The sequence below is a fragment of the Cyprinus carpio genome, chromosome B16 (genome assembly GCF_018340385.1).
Source record: "Cyprinus carpio isolate SPL01 chromosome B16, ASM1834038v1, whole genome shotgun sequence".
In the NCBI taxonomy this organism is placed as follows: Eukaryota; Metazoa; Chordata; class Actinopteri; order Cypriniformes; family Cyprinidae; genus Cyprinus; species Cyprinus carpio.
This window is the reverse complement of record NC_056612.1, coordinates 18595077-18619693: the sequence shown is the minus strand read 5'-3', so window position 1 is coordinate 18619693 and position 24617 is coordinate 18595077. Positions and strand designations below refer to the sequence as shown.

General features: G+C 36.2%; 1 long non-coding RNA gene across 4 annotated transcripts in view; it reads right to left on the bottom strand.

Moving 5' to 3' along the window:
• LOC122140004 overlaps window positions 1-24617 on the bottom strand; it is a 33693-nt gene that overhangs the window by 3199 nt on the left and 5877 nt on the right. For all 4 annotated transcript variants that reach the window (XR_006156730.1, XR_006156728.1, XR_006156731.1 and 1 more), the window contains exons 2-4: window positions 22953-23076; window positions 22536-22655; window positions 1754-1850 (exon numbers count right to left, since the gene is read on the bottom strand). This is a non-coding gene — a long non-coding RNA (uncharacterized LOC122140004). The remainder of the gene's footprint in view (window positions 1-1753; window positions 1851-22535; window positions 22656-22952; window positions 23077-24617) is intronic.

Genomic DNA, 24617 nt, shown 5'->3' with positions numbered 1-24617 from the left:
AATTCCCTCGGGAAAAATATGGGGTTTTACGAATGATGGTTTTGGATTTCTAAGTAAAATAAGGTCTGTAGTTATTGTTACTGGAATAGATATTTAAGTTTTTCTCTACAACACGAACATGAGTTGCTAAATAAGGACCACAACTGCAATGTAGTCTACAGTTCAAAAGTTTGGGGTCAGAAAGATCTTTTTTGGAAGAAACTGATTTTTATTCAACAAGGATTCCAATAAATTCTGTTCTTTTGAACTTCACATACATCAGTGAATCCAGAAAAAAGGAACCAAGACTTCCATAAAAAAGAAACAAGTGATATGTTTCTTCAACACCAAACCAGCATTTTAGATGATTTGCTAAGGTTTATGTGACACTGAAGACTGGAGCGATGGCTTATGAAAATTCAGCAATTCTAGAAATAAATTACATTTTAAAATATATTCAAATAGAACAGTGTTATTTTAAATTGTAATAATATTGCACAGTATTACTGCTTTTACAGTATTTTTGATTAAAAGAAATGCAGTCTTTGTAAGCATAAGAGACGTCTTTCAAAAGCATTCAAAAACTTTTTAACCCCAAACTTTTGAATAGCAGTGTTCGTTGTAGAACAAAGCAGGGAAGTTTCTTCAAATTATGTTATACTCAAAAATCCAAAACCAGCTTTCTAAAAACTTATTGAAATTTCTGCCCATGGTGCATCAGCACAACACAATGACATAATGAATTCAATAATGTGTGCAATATGGAAGTTGTGCAGAGACTGAAAATATAATATATATATATATATATATATATATATATATAGTCAGTTCACTTGGCACATATGCTCTAACAAATCAGGTCTAACTTGTGATATTTCCTGACCCCTGTCATCCATCATTTCCTGTCCACTCTATTTTTCTCCACTCAATTATAAAATATAATGAAAGGTGTGATAGGAAATTAATGTTAAAGGTGAAAGACTTATTTAAAAACTGGTACATGCAAAATTTGGCTTTTTGTTTTACCTTTTTGTGTAGAACAGACAAAAAGTTTTCATAATGCAGAACTATAATCTTTGTTTGCTTTTTCCTGTCATATTAATGCTTTAAAATAAATGTAAAGATATTTGAATGATTTTAGTGTTGTTAGGCTTGACGTGTAGGTGCTGTTTTTAGTAACAATTTCAAACACAGCTCTTTCACTTTATCAAATTGAATCTATCAGAAGAAAATAACCTATAGTAATACATCTAATTATTTATTTCAAAAGGTCTTGTGTGTGTATTTGTGTGTTTAGACGATTGGCAGATGGACAAGCAGTGTGAACTGTGCTAATGCTCTGCTGAGTGTCCATGTCTCACCCCTAAATACTGTCCCCTCCTCGGCATTGTGGTTAACAAGACGGTAGCAGGCGCGGCACGGCCGACACACACCGCTGACACGAGACGGCCGGGGTCAGCAGGGGTCACGTGGTAATTACACATATAACTCCCTCTGTGAGCAACCGGCCGGCTGAGCTTACAGCCACTGGCTACTGTGACACACACACTCTCACGCAGAGCACCATATAGTGCTGACACACGCTGAGAGTGGCCAGTGCTTATGAGGCACACACACGGTGAGAAAGTGATTACAAGGCAGGAGGAGACAACAAAGCGAGCAGAGACGAAGAGGTGCTGAAAAGCGTAATTATTAGCAGTACACACCGGCAGGGTGGATGTCTGTGTGACTCTGCTGGTCCCAAACAAGCTCTCAGACATTCTCGAAAACAAACCTGAATCCTCTTTATCCTTGAGATTTCTTCTTGTTTGTGTTGCCTTCTTAATGTGGTCTCACTCGCAGGCTCTTATTGTACACTTGTTATCTCCCACCTGTAGAAAAACACCAAAAATGCCATGTCTGTAATTTTTCTACTATATTTAATTATTTGGGATTTGAACCCATGACCTTGATGTTGTTATAGGGCTATGCTCTACTGTTTAGGTTTTACATTAAAATTTACATTTATGCATTTGGCAGATGCTAAATTCAAAGCAACCTGCATTACATTCAAGGTATACATTTTATAGGTAGATGCATTCCCTGGGAATCAAACACATGACCTTGATGTTGCTATAGGGCTATGCTCTACCTTTTGAATTTTAATTTTACAGTTTATATTTACATTAACATTTACATTTATGTATTCGGCAGACAATTTTATCCAATTATGAAAAAAAATTTTAGTTTTTGTCGTGACATTTGTCAAGTATGGTGACCCATACTCGAAATTGGTGCTCTGCATTTAACCCATCCAAGTGTACACACACAGCAGTGAGAAGTGAACACACCGTGAAACACACACCCGGAGCAGTGGGCAGCTATAGATCCAGCGCCCGGGGAGCAACTGGGGGTTCAGTACCTTGCTCAAGGGCACTTCAGCCATGGGTATTGAGGGTGGAAGAGAGCGCTGTTCATTCACTCCCTCCCACCTACAACTCCTGCCAGCACCGAGACTCGAACCTGCGACCTTCTGGTTACAAGTCCAAATCTCTCACCGTTAGGCCACAGCTGCCCCAAAGTGACTTACACTGCATTTAAGGTATACTTTTTATTAGTTCATACATTCCATTCCATGGATTTAAACCCATGACCTTTTTGTAGCTTTACTTTTTGTGTTTTCAGTTTTTCTGTTTAAATTTAAATTTAACATACTGTTTTTTTTTTTAACATACTGGTTTAAAAAAAATGTATAAGCCTGTATGCACTGTAAGTCGCTTTGGATAAAAGTGTCTGCTAAATCCATAAATGTAAATGTAATTTATGCATTCGGCAAACACTTTAATCCAGTGCAACCTACATTGCATTCAAGGCATACATTCTATCAGTACATGCATTCCCTGAGAATCAAACCCATGACCTTGATGTTGCTAGTGCACTACTGGTGTACTACTACTCTACTGGTTGAGCTTTCAGTTACAAAGTACTTTTTGACTGCTCTACATGTAATAATGTCAAAGCAACAATACACACACACACACACACACACACACACACACACACACACACACACACACACACACACACACACACACACACACACACACACACACACAAACAACTTAAAAATGGAAAGATAATATAATAACAATATTAATAATAATATATCTTGTTATTCTTGCAATGTTTACAAGCACAATAACACAATATACACTATTAGGTAATGCAATAAAATAGAATAAAATCAACTTTTAGAATTTTTTTTCTACAGACATGAATAAACTCCTGAAGCCAAGGTCATGGGTTTGAATCCCAGGAAATATATTAAGTGATAAAATGTATGCCTTGAGTGAAATGTAATTCTCTTTGGATAGAAGCATTTTATTGAATGGATAAATGTAAAAATGTAAGCAGAATATATTCTTGGATCAACATCCAGGTCAATCATCCATCTTTTAATGGTAGTTGATGATTCTGGATGAGTTAGGGTTAGGACTATGTTTGAACACACATTGCTCCAGGACCAACAAAATATGCTGATCCAGGAACATGTCTTTCTTGGCAAAAACACTGCCACCAGATGTCAAAACTGTGGGTGGTGTAGTGGTTAATGACAAGCAATTGTAACTAAAAAGTAGCAGGTTTGATTCCCGCAAAGAGCAGCCTATGTTCTATATCACCATTGTGCCACTGATCATGGCACTTAACCCCAGGTTACTCCAGGGGGACCATTCCAGACATGAATGTAGCTACTGTAAGTTGCTTTGAATAAAAACATCTTCTAAATCAAGGTACGCATTTTATATTTAATGACTTAGTGTTGTTTTAACAAAATAGGGTACTAGAATGCCTCATTTATCTGCAGAGCAGAACACTTGAAGATGCTTGTAATACGTGTAACACCACATGTTCTAAGAAGGATCAGGTCAGAGGATCCCACAGCTGAGCGCAGCATCGATTTGTTGTAGGTAAATAAACCACTGGACACCACTGGTGGATCAATACCCTTTCTAACCCAACCAAGAGAGAAACCTCTCATATAGAAATGCTGTTCACTTCCTTTATCATTTACAGTGTTGGTTAAAAATTTCAGCATGCATTTTAAAAACTGGAATTCTATCCCAAATGTGTATGAACCCTGACAAATAAAGAAATATATATAAATACAGTTTTTAAATACATTTTTATGAAGTTTTTTTTTTAGTCTGATGCTCACCAAAGCTGCATTTTTTTATCAATAGTACAGTAAAAGCTGTAATATTGTGAAATAATTACAATTTAAAATAACTTTTCTGTTCAACTATATAATTAAATGATTTAATGTATGTATAATTTATTCCTGTGATGGCAAAGCTGAATTTTCAGCAACCATTACTCCAGCCTTCAGTGTCACATGATCCAGAAATCATTCTAACATGCTGATTTATTGCTCAAGAAACATTCATCAGTATTATTATAGTTGAGAACATTCACTTTTTTTAATTTCATCAGCTTTTGCATCTTTGCTGAATAAATAAAATATATAAAAAATGGTACTGACCTCAAACTCTTGAATGGTATTACATATATATATGAAAAGGGCCCACTGTAGACTGTAGACATGTGATGACTCTTTGAATTATTTCTAGGACTGTTTCTCATTCTCAGACATGAAATGTGACATGGAATATGAGTTTATCACGCAACATGAGCAATACAATATTATGTCATGGCAGAGCGCAACATCTAAAGGCACTCAGAGAACGATGGAAAACAGTAGCCACGGGGTCTGAAACAGATGAAAGCAAAGGTTTTTATAAATGAGAACACAGGCATGTTCATGGAGCGAGAGTGAGATTGCGGGAGATGGATAGCACTACAGTGGGAACGAGTGAGAATAGGGACAGGACAGATTGGAGGAGATAGATGAGGAGAGCTGTGTGGAGTTCAGGCAGAAATGAAAGAGATATCATGAGAGGAAGAGATGGGAAGGTAGAGGTGCAGAGAGAGAGGACGTATAATGCGAGATGGTCATACGGTGAGCGGCAGACGAGAAAGGAGGCGGTAGAGGTGGGCCAGTGGGGTGCGCCAGCAGGACTCTTGCTGGGTGTACATATGTAGAGCAGCAGGAGAGCGGTAGTGTGGACGACTGTAGCGCTGGCTAAACCCCAGCTTTCCCTTTCTCTCTCTATCGCATCAGTCATTCTCTGCAGGGCTACATTTGTTGCTCGTCTTTATCTCTAGAATGGCATATAACACACTTTTGTATGGAAGCCCATTTCTGCCACAGAATTAAAAATTGCACCTTTTTTATCTCACAATCCTCATCCTGACTTTTTCCTCATAATTCTTTTTTTCACTGAATTGCAAGATATAAGCTCACAATTCTAAGAGGAAAAGTCAGAATTGTGAGATATACCCTCACAATTAAAAGAAAAGTCAGAATTGTGAGATAAAAGTCACAATTACCTTTTTCTATTTTAAAAGACTGAATTTAGGCTTTCACACTTTCACACACTGACAGCACCACACGTAAAATTCATATCAAATAAATAAATAAACCACAACTAACATCCCTAAACTCATTAGCTATGCAAATACATTCAAAAATATGCACCTCTACAAATCCACTTTGGGCCAGTGTGTTTTCCCGGATGTGTTTGTGAGTCACGCATTTGAGTGAGGGAGGGGATTCTCCTTTCGGTATACTGGAGATCATATGGGTATTCCCTCCCTCTGTCTGGGCAATGCTGCTCATGTGATGGTGACGGTGTTTGTGTGTTGTGCTGTCAGTCACAGACTAGCCTGCGTGGGCCTCATGGTTTAGGCTTCACATTATTGAGTCTCGCAGGCTGGGAACCCTTGGAGTCTACCCAGGATTCCATGTAAACACAGCGGGAAGCTGGAACACTTGCTCAGAGCCCTGTCTTATAGGCGCGGTTCTGCAGCGAGAGAGGGGCGTTATGGTGAAGGGCTGAAGGGGAAGAAATAGGGGGCTGAAAGTGCATTAAAAGCTGGTAATGATGTATTTATCTGACTGGAATTTGGTACAAATGGTATTAAAGGGTTAGTTTATCCATAAACAAATATTCTCATAACCGTGTTGTTGCAAACACACATGCTATGTTATTATCATTTATATACTATTATAGGATTTAATAGTATTTTTAATAAGCTTTATTCAGCTTTCTTTTTTAATTTAAAGTGTTGTTTTGTTTTGTCATTTTGACATTATTATTAACTTTTTATATTTTTTATTTAGCCTTAATTAATTTTTATTAATTTTGATTAATTTGTTACTTGTTAATTCATTTCAAGTTTTGATTTTAGTCATTTTATTACTTCAATTTAATTTTCTTCAGCTAGTTGGCAACATTTTACATTTTCGTTAAAGTTTTCATGTAAAAATGTGTTATATTTCAGATTTATTTCCATTAACAAAAATAATTTTTAATAGTTTTAGTAAACAATAACAATATTGCTGTATGACTTTCTTCTGTGGACACAAAAAAGGTAAAAAAATTCACATTTTGTGTTCCACAGAAGAAAGTCAGTCATATTAATTTGGAACAACATGAGATTTATATCTTCAACATATTATTTTGCACAATTTATGTAAACAGTTTGCTCTGAAAGTAATCACAGGAAAGTTTTAAAGAACGACTTCCAGAGAATGCACTATGCCATTTTGTAGGATTTTCTGTAGTGTTTTGAACCCTCTGTAAGTCATTAAAAAAACGCATTTTGGGCCTTGTCTTTGTATTTATGTGAGGGGAACCGGGTCTCAGTCACAAAGGCGACAGTAAATATCTGTGTGGGGGGGGATTGGGGGTCGGCATGTGCGTGTGTCTGTCCCTTTCGTCTTCAGACCTCTATTTTCTTTGAACCACGAACCGTTTACAGGTTTCCATTCTCATTTCTCTCCAAAATATATATACACATAAACATTCACATGCACACAAACAGACTAATACACACAATCTCTCTCTATGCAATACTGACTTTATATATCATGTGATCCTGATGTCGCCTCCATCTATTGGGTAATAAACAGAAAAACTGAATTTCCATTTGACATTTCACAGCAAAGGAGGGAAAGGGAAAAAAAGACGCCAAGTGTGAAAGCGAGAGAGAGATACAGAGGTTCGATACAGTGAGAGAGAGGATCAGGACACACAGAGAGACAAAGTGCCACATGGGTGTTCTGGCCTAAAATCTCACATGACTCCAGCTCACAACAGATTTTGTGGGTGCCTGCAAAAATCAGAATAACAATACATAAAATAATTTAAGTAATAATAAAGATCTCGCCCGTCATTAAACTTTATTGCCTAATCAGACGACTTTTACAAAGCGTCCAATAGGAATGAATTGGAACTATCTTTGAATAGGCCGCTCACAGAGCTGGGTAGATTACTTAAAAACTGTATTCCATACTGATTACAAATTACATGACAAAAATTGCAGATACACATTTTATGTAATTTAACTAAGACTACTTTTTGATTACTTGTATCCTAACTCATTTATGAAATCATTCAATTCTAATATGGCAAAAAGAAACAGTTGCTAAGGTAGGATTGGTTAGTACCAGTTTTAAGGTGGAGCTTATCGAAGGGTCAAATGCACAGCTGCTAGATTCTAGACTCTGCTTACTGGTGTGTGTGTGTGTGTGTGTGTGTGTGTGTGTTTGTGTGTTTAACCTACAAACAAGTTAGTTACAGGCTGTAAAGACAAATCACCACAGTTTACTAGTGGTTTCCACAGAGACACATTCATCACTCAAAGCCTGATAAAATAACTAATGAATTGGACACAAAAACAGTCCAACACAGACCTCCAGAAGAGAAAGAGCACACACACACACACACACACACACTGACCTGCAAATGCTCCTTTGTTTCTCTGTCAGCTATAAGCCTACAAGTCAGTGAAACACTTTCTCTTTATCACATGGGGGAGACTGGGGTTATTTGTCACACTTTTTATTTCAGTGAATAAAAACTTATAAATATTATTACAATTTTAAAAACCTGTTATCTTTATTAATATATTTTAAAATGTAATTTATTCTTGTGATGGCAAAAAATAATCTTCAGCAGCCAATACGATTCTTATTATTATCAAGGCTAAGGCTAAGGCTAAGGTGATGCTTAATATTTACGTAGAATTTTTTGAAATAGAAATCTTCTGTAACATTATAATGTCTTTAATGTTACTTTGATCACTGCAGAATAAAAGTAGCAAAAACAAAACAAAAAAAGTTGTCACAGTGGAATCTGAAACAACCTATTATTTTAAGCAAAATTAAAACAATTAAACATTTTCTCATTTTCTTTAGACAAACACATTTGTAATAAGTGAAATAAGCTGAAGCCAAAGGACACATTTTTAACAAAAGCAACAAAAAAATTGACTCAAAACTCTAAGTTACTGAGATACAATTAATGTTACCCCCGGTCTCTCCTATAACCCATGGAAAAACACGTACTAATACTGTACACTACTATCTTCTACAGTCTTAAACTCTTCTACTTCTACATTTTTTTTCTGTGCACCAACCAGCAACTTCAGAGCCTGTTGAAACACCAGGCCTGCACATAACAAACCAAAACTTCACCTATAAAACTTTAGGACTGGGAAAACTGTGAGACTGAGAAAGACAGCAAAGCTGAACAGGTATCAATAATTCAATTGTGTATTTGTGTTTGTTATTGGACTTGACTGTAGCTTTTCCTGTGTGTGTATACAGCCTGATAAGCATCTCTCTCAATATGTCTACAAATAAATCAACACGTAAACATGTCTGTACTCTCTAAGGTGTGAATATGTACATACAGTATGAGAATGAGTGTGCTGAAAGGCCTCCTGACTGATATTCTGCCACTATATGAAGAGGCAACAAGTCATTTGCAGAGATGATGTTGTCCTTTGACACAATCACTTCCTATTCTGTCCGGCAGAGAGGGAAGGCGTTTGTGGTGGGTAATTGCATTGAGAATTGATTTTAAGCAATGTGCCGTCTCATGGGCTGTAATCAAGCACCATTATTCACTGTTAACTAAAGCGCTCCACGCAGGCCAACACAAAGACATGACTCCTGTTAAACAGCCCGGCTCCCTGTGCACTCTCATTAACACACACACACATCTCTCGAAGAATGACTAAGAGCTCTCACACAACACAGGGAGGTAACGTTTGAACAACATACCCACAAACGTACGCCAAGAATATGAAGTGATTAAGCTGAAATCAGGCCTCTCGTGAGCTCTTATCGGCTGGAAATGAATTGGCTCATTTGCGGCATAGTGTGAAAAGAGAATGTTTGTTGTGGATTTGAGTAGGAGCTTCCTGAACGGATTCCAGATCCATGTCAACTAACATTAACAGAACTGTTATGGTGACCTACACTTTTCACCAATCAAAGCTTTAGATTGGCTCAGAGGGGTTTGTTAGCAACCAGTCATATCACAGCAGTAAGGTACTCAAAAGGTCTGCATTCATTTGGTTGAGACTATGCTGTCACATATGAGCTATTTTGTAAGTGCCAGAGCACTTTTTGATAGAAGCATGACCATCAGATAAGATCCTCTGTCTCATCAGTGATTAAAAGTATCTCACACCCATCACCTAAGCCACCAGCACAGGCTATTAAAAGTTCAGGGTCTGCATCTATCAATACAGCAAATCTCTCCATGCCCGTAAATGTGCTTGGGCATCTGATTGATAGAGAGGAAAGGAGAGACAGCAGAAGGAAAAATGCTTGTTAGGAGAAGAGAGGCTTTTCTTTTGCTATTGATGGTGTGTGGAAAAAGTCTGGAGACCAAGCTGTTCAGATAAAATAAAACATAAAAGACTGAATGGGTGACTTGCGAAAGCATTGGTATGTGGAATCTGTCTAAAATTAAAATGATTTGTGCAGTATTTGCAACAGACTTCAGACACTTTTGTTTGCAAGCACTCAACATGAAAAAAAATGCATATATCTCGATGCATATGATATTATATTCCAAAAATAAAAATTAAAACTTACATTTCATTAAATATATAAATTGATTGCATTTTTAAACATCTGTTTTATCATATGTATATATATATATATATATATATATATATATATATATATATATATATATATATATATATATATATATATATATATACTTTTTATATTATATTATATTCTATTCTATTCTATTCTATATATTATATTATATATATTATATTATATTATATTATATTATATATATTATATTATATTATATTATATTATATTAGTCAAGTCATAATATAATATAATCAACTTGTTGAATCAACACTTTAATATTCTTATATATATCTTATTTCAATTTAAATTATATTAAACAGGTCAAAAACCTGAGTTTAATCTAGAATTATTAAAAAATGAAAAATGTAGTTGGAATGAAGGATCAAATTGATTACATTATTTGACGAGTTAAAATCATGGAAAAAACATATGTTGCCGTGACTTATTGATCATATTAATGCACAGGGTGAGAGAAGTCTAAAGAGAAAGAGAGAGGAGCCAAGTGAGCTGGTGACTGACAGCAGTAGTGCTGTGTGTACCCAGCATGCAGCTTGTAAAGTTCCGACCCCCTGCCTTCTCACATATCGCATCTGCGGCCCAACGCTCTCTGCCTCCTCTTTTAGCCTCTCACTGACCAGTGCTTTGAAAAACTTCTCTCCTTTCTCTCCCCCTTTCTTCTCTCTCTCTCTCCCCCTGGCTCCTCCCTCACGCTCCGCAGGCCTTTTCTTCCCCCAACTGTCTGGGGACCCTTTCACTTTTTGTCCCTCCCTGACCTCCCCTGGACCACATTCTGTGTTGTTATACACACCATCTGCTTTGGGAGGGGGGAGCGGCAAGCCTTTCTGAGCCACGTAAAACGGTCAGTGTGTCGGCCCTTCTCCCACCCGTCCATAGTGTCACTTTGGATTTCAATGTGAACGACGAGCTCGGCCCTCAGAACAGCTTAGAGAGGGCGATTAAAGGTGGACTCATCTCAAACTCACACCCCTCGGGCTGCAGTGGTATGTCCTGCTAATTCCCTGATAGAAGTCTCTTTTAAGAGGCACTCAAGCCGCACTAAGCAGCTGCCTACGAGTTAGGTCATTTTCCCAGGAGCGGGACAGTGGGCTTTGGCAGGACCTCAAAAAAAGAACACCATCTGTTATTGGACTGAAAAGGTTGGTGACACCTTCTGTGGTACCAACAACCCCTAATTAAGCGAAGGGGAATGCAGGCGCAAGCTGCGAGCCGACTGGCCGGCCAGCCTTACACATTGCCCTGGTGACAAGCCAAGACCATTCCTCATCTGTTACCCTCTCCCCATCCACATCTGTCCACCGGGGTGCACCGAGCAAGCAGGACGTGACGGAGACCCTCCGTGAACCTCTCTAGTGCTGACGCTAGCTGCGCTTTCCACCTACAGAACGACAAACACAGATTTTTATGCTGACACCCAAAAAAGACACTTATGAGAGTGGAAATTTGATTAAATGTTGAGAGAGGAGTCAAACTGCCTTCTCCGAGTAATACAGAGGTGACAGACACCATTACAGCTCTTGTAATCACAAAGTTCCCTTAATATTTCTGTGTGTAATATTAATGTAAAATGTATCGTTACATTTTCTTGTAGTTTATTGTGGATTTCAACATTTATCATACTTGGATTTTGATGTGTCAGCTCTAATGATATTACATTAAGCAGTATACTAACCTTATCGTGAGATAGATATACAATAAACCAACATAAAACATCAAAATCATAAACATTATTTTAATTGATTATGAGGTAATTTGATTGAGTTGATGATTTATTATCAAAAATGATTACCAACATCTTTTTAACTATCATGTTACAGTATATCAACTAACAACTCTAAAAACATACTGAAATATCAATGTAAATCACTATTTTCAAAACTGACATTTTGAGTTTAGAGAATGCTTTTCATCATCCTGTCATTACAACATTTTAATAACTATTTTCAAATAAGTTTTAAAGTCTATTTTTCAAGATAAAAAGTAAAGAAAAAGTTATTTCTAGAAACTTCATAAATTAATTAATTAACTATCATTACACTTTTAGGGAGTCATACCACATAACATTCTACAACTAACCATACCTTGTTTTATATATATATATATATATATATATATATTTTGTCTGATATTTTAAGACTAAAGACCTAAAGAATAGCATATTAAGTAGTATATTCATCTTGTTTTATGGGTTGAATATATGGCCAAAATATCTATTAAAAACAACATTTCCACCATTATCTTGTCATTACAATATTGACAAATCTTAATCACTATTTTCAAAAATCTTTTAAAATATATTAAGTAACGAAAAAGACATTTTACAAACATTATGAATTATTAATACATAAACATCATGAAGTTTTCAGGGAGTCACACCACTTTTGACATTTTACACCTTCAATTAAATTTGCCTTGTTATTAAAGGTCAAATTATCCAATATATTATAGGGGACTTGAGACTTATAGATAGTTAGCATATATATTTATCTTTTTATGAACTGGATATATGATCAGAATATGAAAATATCAAAACTGATAATATTAGATATTCAACTGAGTTTTTCAAGAACAAGTAAGCAACACCATCTTGTCATTACAGTCTGTTTTTGAAAGTGTACAGTTACAGTATAGCTCTATTTCACCTTTGTGACTAATTAGTGTGATTAAGTAATTAAGACAAAAGGTCTTAATTAAACACACGCACACTGGGACCTTGAAGGTGTTGGCACTACAGAGACTGAATTTTGGCGCGCTCTCTTGCTGGTTTAATGCTTTAATGGCATCCTTTAAATAAAGAAAACACATTGCAAGCTGAATCTAACCATCTGCGCAGCTTAGATATTTGATAACACACTGCAACATTAACAATGCCGAAGCTAAATCACACTGAAAAGCACTGGGACTCTTTGCTGGGCTAAAGAACAAATCAGTCCATTTGACAAATGACCACTGGCTTTCAAACAGCGCAGAGGAAACAGAGGTGGTGCTAAAAACATCCCGCCGAAATGTCAAAGCAAATGATATTGCGTGAAGAAAAAGGCCTTAATGAAAAAACTGGCGGGGGTAGATGAAAGTTTTGGCATGGCTGGTGATATAGTGAGCTTTCTTGCCTCACACCTGCACTCAGATCAGTGGATTGAGCAGAAAGTGACTCCATTAGAAGGACTGTCACCGTATTACTGCTCACTCTCTGTCAGCTCTTGATTGCACAGTTGAAGTCAGTTCAAAATCGACCGTCCGTCCACTTAACAAAAAGCAAGAACCCTTATACTACATTTGTTTCAGGAATCACATTATAAAAAACAGAAACGTCTTAGGGTTTTTAAAAAAAAAACATCACATAACATGTAGTTGAAGTCATCATTTTGTGTTGCAGTTCCATGAAGAGGCATTAAATATAATAAACCCAAAATAAAAACATTACAATCTACTGTAAATTAACGAGTTATTTAAAAAAAATATATATATATATATGTGTGTGTGTGTGTGTGTGTGTGTGTGTGTGTGTGTGTGTGTGTGACCGTGGACCACAAAACCAGCCATAAGGTCTCAATTTTTTGAAACTGAGATTTATACATCATCTGAAAAGTTCTATTCTATTGATGTATGGTTTGTTAGGATAGGACAATGTTTGGCCAAGATACAACTATTTGAAAAGTTGCTCAAATTAAGTTCTTAGTCAACTAATCAAAAATTCAAAATAACCCAATTTTAATATATTTACGATAGGAACATTACTAAATATCTTCATGTAACATGATCTTTACTTAATAACCTAATGAATTTTGAATGAAAAATCGATCATTTTGACTGATACAATGTATTTTTGGCTATTGCTACAAATATATCTGTGCGACTTATGATTGGTTTTGTGGTCCAAGGTCACACACACACACACACACACACACACACACACACACACACACACACACACACACACAGTTTTATATGTACTGCATATATTAAAATATTAAACTTCTTTATTTATTTATTTATATTTATTTACACAGCAATTACAAAAATGAGAAACTGTAAAACCATACAAAAATTGTGAACACACACACACAACAGATATATAATAATAATTATTATTATTACTATTACCATTATTGTATAAGTTTAAATATATTATAACTGTATATATTAAATATACAGTTATCAATATATTCAGTATATATTATTATTAATCTGAATATTGACAGCAATTTATACATTTAAATACATATTAAAATAAATAATAAATATTAAAAATGTCATCAAACTTTACAACATACCCACTTATAGAGTATATAAATTACTACAAATACCAAAACATCTTGATGCTTTTTAAAATATCAAAAGAGTATGCCATTGAAGTGATTATTTTGTGTTTGTGTGCCATAGAGATGCACAGTCCACAAGCTACCAAGCAGATAAGAAAAACAGTGCGGTTTCTGCTCTATTAGAAACTCTTGCGAAGATCGTTACAGGGATAATAAGAAGATGTGATTGGATCAGAGGACTTTTGGCTGTCCCATAGGGCATCGAGGTCCATTACATGAGACAAGTGACACCTGACAAGCCTCTCCTGTTGGGGAAGCCTGACCAATCTTATTGGGTCATTTTTCAGCATGTCTCTCTCAGTAGTGCAGGCACAACTGTAGGGGAGCCATACATCCAAGGCTCTGTGTCAGCTAATTGTGTGTTAACATAAATTAACTAGAGATGAGAAAAAAGGGAACTTTATTTATGAATTTCTTGGATTTCTTTATCCCTCCAGCAAAACATCAAAATTGCTACTTAGCATGAATTATACATTAGTGGAAGTTGAGAAGAGGGTCCCTTTCTCCCCTGCGGGGGTGGAGGTGGCGAAGCGGCTGCCCGCGCGTGTGCCAGCTCAAAAACCCCCGCAGAGAGGACCCCGCCCCTCCGCAGGAAGTGCAGCGCTCCACTTCCCCCGTCCCTCTGGGCAAAGCGGCGTGTCATTGAGACACAGACACATGCATCCCAGTTTATCTGCCCGCCTGTCAATCAAGAGCATGCACAACCAACGCAAACACACCAAAGAACGTCCACAACAACAAAACGCTTATGAATATGCACACATGCAGTAGACATGAGCACTCACACACAATGACCAGCACACTCTTGTTTATGGGATAAAAGACTAGAGCTGAGCACAGAAATGGATAGAAAAAAATCCCAAATATGACCTTTCTTATACTTCAGTCATTTCTCCTAAACACCGATGAGGTTAAATGTATATCAAATGGAGACTTTGCTAAAGTAGCCTGTTTCTAAGATTTTTTCTCCTGAGAGAAAGTCTCCTGTTATCTCAGGAGTTTCAGAATAGATTTCATAACCGAGAGCAACTAAAAAATCAGAAGTCTCAGACATCTATTACATACATGCTGAAAAATAAAGTGAACAGATATTATTTTCAACTAGTACAATTCAATATTCTAGAAACCAACATTCTACAAAATGTTCACATATAGATGGAAGTCACACCTGACTCTTAACTGGAACGATGCTTTGCATTTCCAGTCTCCGGTGTTTCTAGTCAAATTAGCGTATATTACGAGCTGATAATATAATGTTAAACCTATTAAAATGTTTTTAAAAAGCACATGGCTCCATAGCGCCATCACTTTAGTGTCGCAATGACCGTCATTTGTCAGTGCCTAGTTTATTGAGTGTGTAGATGACACGAAGCTGTGACATTAGCTACATTAAAAGCAGATGGGCACTATTTGAATGGGTTCCTATGGAGACCGGACAAGTTTTAGACACAATATTAATAATATATGTTTTGGTGTTTATGCAAACATGCGAAAATGCAAATACATTTTACATTCAAATGATTAATAATAATTGGTACAACAAAATCCACACTGCAAAAATCATTTTCTTCATTACTTAATATTTTGTCTTGTTTTCCTGTAAAAATTCTTAAATCAAGTTACATGTACTTAAGAAGTAAAATGACTTAAAGCACAGATTAAAGCTTTAGGTAAGAATAAAACTACAAAAGAGCAACCAGTGAGTAATAGAATTTGCCTTTGTGTAAATCTGTGCAGCTTATCCAGCACCTCCTAATTACACAGAGAGAAAGCCAAAGATTCATCAGGTTCAAAGTTCAGCGTCAAGCTGCCACGATCACATTTAACCTCTCAATATGCCCCAGAACACAATATTTGGTCCAAAAGCAATGGGTGTCCTTTCATATGGATAATTAGCATGAACTGTCACAATAACACTCTCATATCCAAGACAAACTCCCACACTGCACTAAAGAAACGCTCAGTCTGACATATACGAAAAAAAGTTTCTCTCTCACACACATTCTCAGTCTAGCACCCTCCTACACCGCTCTTTAAAAGCAAGCATTTATGATTTAACCATTAATGGTGGAGGCGCATTTGTGTTTGTTTTCCATCATTATCTCTATCCTGTGCCACTCAGAGCCACAGGATCAGGTTAGAGAGGCAGAAGTGCTCTCTGTCCCACGCCATATCTTTAATTAGCTCGACTCTCTCTAGTAAAACACACAATCCGCAGGCTCAAAGTAATTGGCTCAGAGAGAGAAAGTGAGAAAAAAAAATGTATTCCTTTAATTAATTTATCTGCCCGCGAGAGCAACCGGGAGAGCAGCCGCAGGCCAGTTTACAAGCCCGTCATGGTGCTCTCGCTCACACATACACAACACCACCACCTGAGAATATATGGCTTGTGAGTGAGCAGATGAAATCTGAGAATACATTAAAGAAAGGCACTTAACCTCACACACACACACACACACACACACACACACATAAAGCATTCACGGTATATAGCAGCTTTGATTGGACGTTCATTTGCAGTGTTTGGTTTCAAAACAGTGCACGCACCTGTATTGACTGACAGCTTGTTTGAATTCGCTATTCATTCAGCCAGAAATATTTATATGGACATATTTTAAAGAGACACATTTTGTGTTTCTCCAAGTTTAAAACTAATATTCCCTGTTGTTTTGAACACACTGTCAAAGCATCGGTCTATGCGGTCACACACACCGTACTGCGGACTTTAAACATTTGAAGAATATTTATAATATCATAATTATCAGATAATGTGAGTGAGAAGTCATGTATCACCCAAGGGCCAACATATATGAACCCTAAAAAGACGTATCAAGTGTACAAACTAGCAAACAAGCCTCATTAACATCTCCAGTGCCTGGCAGACACACAAAAGCACATATACACACACACACACACACTGCACAGTTGCCAATGTCTGGTGCCACTGCTCTGACACAGTAGATCTCCTAACACCCTCTCATTATCCAATCAGAGCTCTGAGCAGTTCGGTGACAGACAGTGTGTGAAACTGCCACTCTTCAGAAGCCAGAGGAGGATGTCTGCCATCTCTCCTGCTGCAGGGGCGCTGTGATTGGGCCATTGCTATGATTGGCTGTGTTGATTATCTAACAGGCTCATGACTGCAAATGAAGGCGGGATGTCTTGGACAGTGATTGACGGGTCAAAGGAAGGAGGTAGAATGGGGTTTGATATGTCTTCTGTTGTAAAATTATTTATTTATTAAGTCTTATTGGTGGAAATGAATGGTGACTGTGCTGTCATGCCTGTTTTTATCCTCATTAGGATGGTCAATTATTATTCAGATACAGTGGCAGCAATTATGATCACAGATATTGATTATTGATTGCATTAAAATAATACTTTATTTAGAAAGGACACACTAAATGTATCAAAAGTGAAAGTATAAAAACTTTTTATAAATTATTTAAAAAATCCATATTAAATGCTGCCCGTTAGAGCTTTCAATTCATCAAAGAAAAAATTTTCACAGATTCCACAAAAACATTAAGTAGCACAACTGTTTTCAACATTGATAATAATAATAATAAATGTTCTGCAGCACCAGACCAGCATATTAATGATTCTGAAGGATCATGTAATACTTAAGACTGGAGTAATGATGCTGGAAATTCAACTTTGCCATCACAGGAATACATTACATTTTAAAATATATTAAAATAGAAAATAGATATTAATTCAAAATACTACAAAAAATATAAATTAAAAAAATTGTAATAATATTTTATAATAGTCTTGGTGACCATAAGAGACTTCTTTCAAAAACATAAAAAAAAAAAAAATCATCCAGATCCTAAACTTTTGAACAGTAACGTATATACATATAATGAATGCTGGACAAAAGTAAAAAAATTTCATGTTCATTATATGTATGTATACACCCACACACACACACAGATATATATATTATATATATATATATATATATATATATATATATATATATATATATATATATATATATATATATATATATATATATATTAAATAAATAATTATTAATTATAAATAATTAATAATAAATCATTTAAATATTTTTGTCAATATTATTATAATATAATAATATCAAAGTTATCATTATAATATTATAATATTATAAAAGTTCAGTATCACCTAAATGGATTCATGATTCACTTAACCCTAAAGTGGTCACTGCTTCATATTCCGACATTTCATATTAATTTGTTAAAGTTTTGGTTTGAAATAATAATTATAATAATACTAATAATAACAATGAATAATAAATAATAATTCTGAACACCGAGGAGCGTCCAAAATGTTCACATTCACTTACTCACATGCAGCTAATACAGTCACAGACACATACACACACACACACAGTCCTGCACACAAGGGCGTTTCTTCGGTCTCCATGTTGGCTCAGGTTCATGTTGGCTGTGGTTCAGCCTCCTCTGTGTCTCAGTTTCAGGGTGCTGGGTTGCTGGCAAAGGCCCACGTGGACACTCTGCTCACAGTGGAGCCCTTTGTGTGCTGTGCCATTTCTGTTTTGTTTTCCCATTCCGGTCATAATTAAACCACCTACAGTGCCTCACCGGCTACAAATTGGGCAGCGAACGAGGGAGCATGCAAAGATAAATGGCTCCAGGCATCTAAAACTCTGACAGGACTGATGGCATCCGACTGGGCCCGGCCTCAGAAAGGTTAAAGACATGTTCACTTAGAGAGCAATCAATTACCATGCCGGCATAGCCACTCTCACGGAGCAAAACGTGGCCAATCTTCAGAAATGCCACTAATTTGTGGACAAATGATTGAAACGATAAAGCTATCAGACTCCTACTGCTTTGTAGCGGAGAGCTTAGTGAAATCCAGTTCATTCCTCTCCCTATTTGCTCTTTCTTTTCTTCCGTTTCCCTCTACTTCTCTTAATTCTTTTTCCTGTATTTGTCCTTGTTGGCTTGGCGGAGCCTCTCAGCTGTTCTGCTGTGTTAGTAATTACCATTTCATTAAGGACGACAGTTTTGGGGGTAGAGGCACCGTTTCAACTAGGTCTAGTGGGAGAAGTGCATGCCAAATTCGGTGCATGAAAGGCAATTATCCCTCTACGCCAGCAATTCACCATTTTGTACTTGGCGAGTCAACGAAATTGATCAGAATTAGTGGAAATTGTGCCGAGTACATATCCTGGTATCAATAGTCATTCTCTGGATGGTTTAGCAGCTACATGCTAAAAATATTAGCAAGGGTGTGAAGAGGAAATAGAAAAACGAAAAACAGACACACAGCAAACTCAGTCAGATCCATTATAGTTTCTGTTACAACTAGCATATTGGCGTAACTAGATTTTGGCATTTCCCAGGCATTTGGGGGTGCTTGTACAACATTTTTTGTTAACCAAGAACTACTGAAGAATTTCATAATTCAAAAGTAGATCATTATTACAGTATAAACACAAGCAAAGGTTTTTTTTTTAAAAAAAAAACTATACTACTGGTCAAAAGTTTGGATTTGTTTGTAATGGTGTTGAAAAAAGTATCTAATGCTCACCAAGGCTGTATTTATTTGACAAAAAATACAGTAAAAAATATTAATATTACAGAGAAATACAGTGGAATATCATTACAGTTTAAAATAACTTTTTTCCTATTTGAATATATTTTTAGATGTCATTTATTCTTGTGATGTGGAATTTTCAGCTCCAGTCTTCAGTGTCACATGATCCTTCAGAATTCATTCTAATATGTTTATTTACTGCTCAAAATTTTTTATTATTATTACTATCAATGCTGAAAACTATTTTTGCTGAATGACATTTTTGTGGAAACCATGATACACTACTATTCAAATGTTTGGGGTAAGACCCCAAAGAAATTAATAAAAGAAATTAATTCAGCAAGGATTCAATAAATTGATCGAAACTGACAGTAAAGACATTTATAATGTTGCAAAAGATTTTTATTTCAAATAAATGCTGTTGTTTTGAGCCTTTTATTAAGTAGAAATACAGTATTTATTAGTAAAAATTGTTTTCTAAACTGATAATAACATGAACCATTATAAATCAACTAAATCAATAATTCAATTCAAGTTTATTTGTATAGTGCTTTTCACGATACAAATTGTTGCAAAAGCAACTTTACAGAACGTTAAGTTTCTACAATATACTTAGTAGTTCAATAACTGATAATAAGTGAGCAACATATCAGCATATTAAAATGATTTGTGAAGGATCATGTAACAATGAAGACTAATGGCTGCTGAAAATTCAGCTTTGTCATCACAGGAAAAAGGAAAAAGGGTTATTTTAAATTGTAATAATAATCTTTCAAAAACAGAGAAACCTTATCAACCCCAACTTTTTCAACAGCAGTATTTAATATACATTTATTTATTTTTTAATCATAATTTGACTCCCATTGCATACATTAATAAAAGCTACACAGCGAGCAAAACTACTAGTTCAACAGTTTTAAGCTAGTACAAAATTAGAAAAAAAAATGATTGTCTAAATAAGCACATGTTTGTGAGTATGTGTGTGTTTTATGGAATAAAAGGAAAGGCAGGGGGAAGGGCTGAGTTATAGTGACAAGACTCTGTGCTTGTCTGTTGGAAACTGCCGCAGCTCATCTAATTGCATGTCTAGTCTGAATGATGGGGCACTTAATTCTTACACATTCCACACAATTGCTTTCCACTAACACAGGCCTTGGAAGAGAGACAGAGAGAGAGTGCGAGCGAACATGAGCATATGGTGAGATGGGCAGGTATAAATAGGTTTTCCCAGCTATGGTCAAGGAGATTAAGCAGCAGCTTTAATGGACAGTGTTTCCGTCCTGAGAAATGCAAAACAGTTACACAGGTGAGGCATTCCTGGCGCCTCAAACCAAAGAAAGGGATGACCCTGGGATCATCTTCTCCAACCTCAGCAAGGAGGAGTGTAACGAGTCCAAGCTAATATATTCACCAGCCAAGATTAATTCAACCAAAGCACTTAATTACTCTAATTGATCTTTATTAGCACCAATTAGAGTAGGACACTGGGGGGAAAACAAGGTTCTGATTCCTGTAGGCAGGGGAGGTGAGAAACAAGGTAAAAGGACAGACTTGATAGCTAGATTAAACCTGATCCATAACTGGGGCCTCATTTATAAAGATATGCATAGAATAATCCAACATGTGAATGTACAGTATGACAATTTCTGAAACCATTTATTCAGGGTACCCTAGTAAAAAAGTAATATATTTATACATTTATTTCATACCAAGTATAGTTAAAATCTATAAACACATTTATATCGCATATCGAGATTTAGTGATATGAAAATTATAACTAAACTTCATTTGGAGTACTACTTGTGCACAATGCACATTTCTTAAAACTAAGAGTAAAATGAGTTTTAATGTCACTGTATGATGAGGACTGTATGATCTTTGAAATTCTTTAAATGTAAGATATTTAAAGTGTAGCTAAAGTATACTTGGAATAGTTCCACTTTAGCATAATTAAATATACTTTAGTATATATTTAGTTGGACTTCAGCATTACTTCCAGACAATTAAAGTCTATTAAGTACAAAATTAGTTGTTCCAATTTAACAGACTGTAAGTATACCAGTTTAGTATACCAAAAGTACAGTTATACCAAAAATACAGGTTTTATATTAAGTACATAAACATGTAAATGCATTTGTAGTATACTTAGCATAAAATAAATGTATTTCAAGTACATTTTAGTAAATTTATATTTCACTAGGCTATACATGTACCACAGATATTTATTTTTGGAGTAGCACAAATATATATTATTCTTATAATATTATTCTAAATCATAATTAATTCATTTCAGTGGCACAATTATCACAACGCAGTTGCTTATTTGCTTATATATATATATATTAAAGAATGTTGTGATTTCTCTATTTATGTTTAATTTTTTATTTTTTTTTGTATGCAAAAAGTATGCATGCTCTCTTGGTGTATGCTTAAGAACATTTCCACATCAGATTTTGCCTTTATAAATCCTTTTTTTTTTCTCACTTTTGACATAGGATGACATTTGTATAATTTAGGATCAAATGCATTGGTATGAACTAAATCTCCTATTACAACACAAACAGAAGTCACACAATAATACTGGGCTCTCTTCAACCTGAATATTATCTGGTCCGCTAGCATACAGTATATTAGTGCTTTGTTTATTATAAACTAACCTGGAGGCATCTGGGTGGGTTTTAAATGACTTTACTTTGCAGCCAACATCCCTTTCCCCACTGACTCAGGATATTCTTCTTCTTCTTCTTCACACGGTCTCTCTCTCTCTCTCATTTTGTCTGCATAAAAAAAGAAAGGCTTATGGAAAATAATAAATTATCAGTGGCTGCATTAACAGGGATGTAAATCGTTCGGCAATTATGTTTTAATAGCCTTTTAAGAGAATGAGTAATTGGGGGTGACATTACTGGGGTTGATTACACTAACCCATCTCATTCACTCTCTGTCAGGCCGCTGGTCAGCGTGTGTGTGTGTGTGTGTGTGTGTGTGTGTGTGTGTGTGTGTGTGTGTGTGTGTGTGTGTGTGTGTGTGTGTGTGTGACGCTGTGCTGTTGTTGTGTGTACCCTCTGACTCACAGTCAGTCAGAGCTGTGTGAGGGCCAGTCTGGAAGTGTTCAAGAGCAGGACGAGGATGTGTTTATACTCTCATACCCTCACAAATCTCCACTGGAGTCCTGACTGATGAGAAGGAACGTGCTTGCTGCAGGGGAGAGAGAACAAGAGACAGAGAGCAATGATGAAAGGAAGTTAGAGGAGTATGAGGGCTAGTTAATTTACTTTACATTACTAGTTCGCTTTTAAGTTTGCGCCTAAAGTGCTGAATGTGCTGGAGTATATGGAAAAGTGTTTAGCTCGTGTGCTCTAACACAATATATTGCTCATATGGGTTCAAATCTGGTTTGTGGCATTTCTCTCTGAATAAAAATGGCAAAATGGCTACAATAAAATGTACTATAATTCCAATTGGACAAATCTGACACCCATGTGAGCCATTAGATGAAGGTGACAGTGACATTATAAATAAATGTTTGTAGCTTAGTGAAATAGAATGCAGCAGGAATTATGTATTTTCCTAGACCAAAGTCCAGCAACAAGTTAGCATTTTATCACTTCCGGTTCAATCGTCCTGCAGTCAATGGCTTTTAAAGTGTCATAATTAAAAAGTAAAATTGTTAGAGTCATAAACTTGCTCGTCGCAGAGCTTATTTTCTGCAATAATCCAAAATCTCTCTTGCTTTTTCCCTATTGTATTGGTTTTACTCTCTGCTTTTCCTAGAGCTGCTGTGCTCCAAGAATGCAGCATTTTACTGGATCAAAAATTTACGAGCAATTAAAAGGTAGGTGACGCGGGGCATCCATCAGCAGCGCGTGCAGCTGCCAGGCAAGGTGAAGGGGTGACAGTAAAGCACACGCTATATACTTTTATATCTGTTTTCTCTCTAAAGAGGGAAGGTTATGACAAAAAATGATACTTTATGGGCCGCAGTTTGGCTGCGATATAGACATCGTTCCCCACATTGCTTCAGCGGCTGACAGTGAACGTGCCAGGAAAATGCAGCATCTGTTTGAAGTGTTGTGTATTGACTTGTTTGTATTATAACGGGAAGCACCTATAGATCAAGAGAAGATCAGGGTCAATGTCTGAAATACTGCACATGAAATATCTAATGCAATTCAAGGGTAAAGAAATGGTGTGAAATACAAAGTGCTATTGTGACAAGTGAGGCAGAAAGGATAAGAGAAGGAGTAAAGACAGTAAAGGATGAGAGAAAATCCAGGCCTGGTCCTCCCTTGTCCTGTACTGTCTTTACTCCTCCTCTTATCCTTCCGGAGCTCCTCCGTGGGACTCGAGACTGGTGAGTGGTGCAGGTGTCGCTCATTTTCAATTACTCCACCGGCCTCGCTCTGTTCCCACGGCTCTCGGCCCCGCCCCACTCGTTCCAGCTATCATTAATACCGGCCTGACCCAGATGATCCATAACAACACACTGAACCGAAGCCTCAAAACAATAACATACATCTAATAAGATAATGTATTGCAACTATTTAACTCAAACACACATTTAAAATGTACATTATCTATCTCTCTCGCTCTGAAGCTCTCGCTCTCTCTCGATGCTTTAGGGAAGCTTGGACTCATTTGCTTTCTTAATTACGTTGTAATGTACATTTAATTTGCAAACGGTGGCAATTAATTATTTTGATACAGAACAAAATGCTGTAAATATAAACATTTTAATA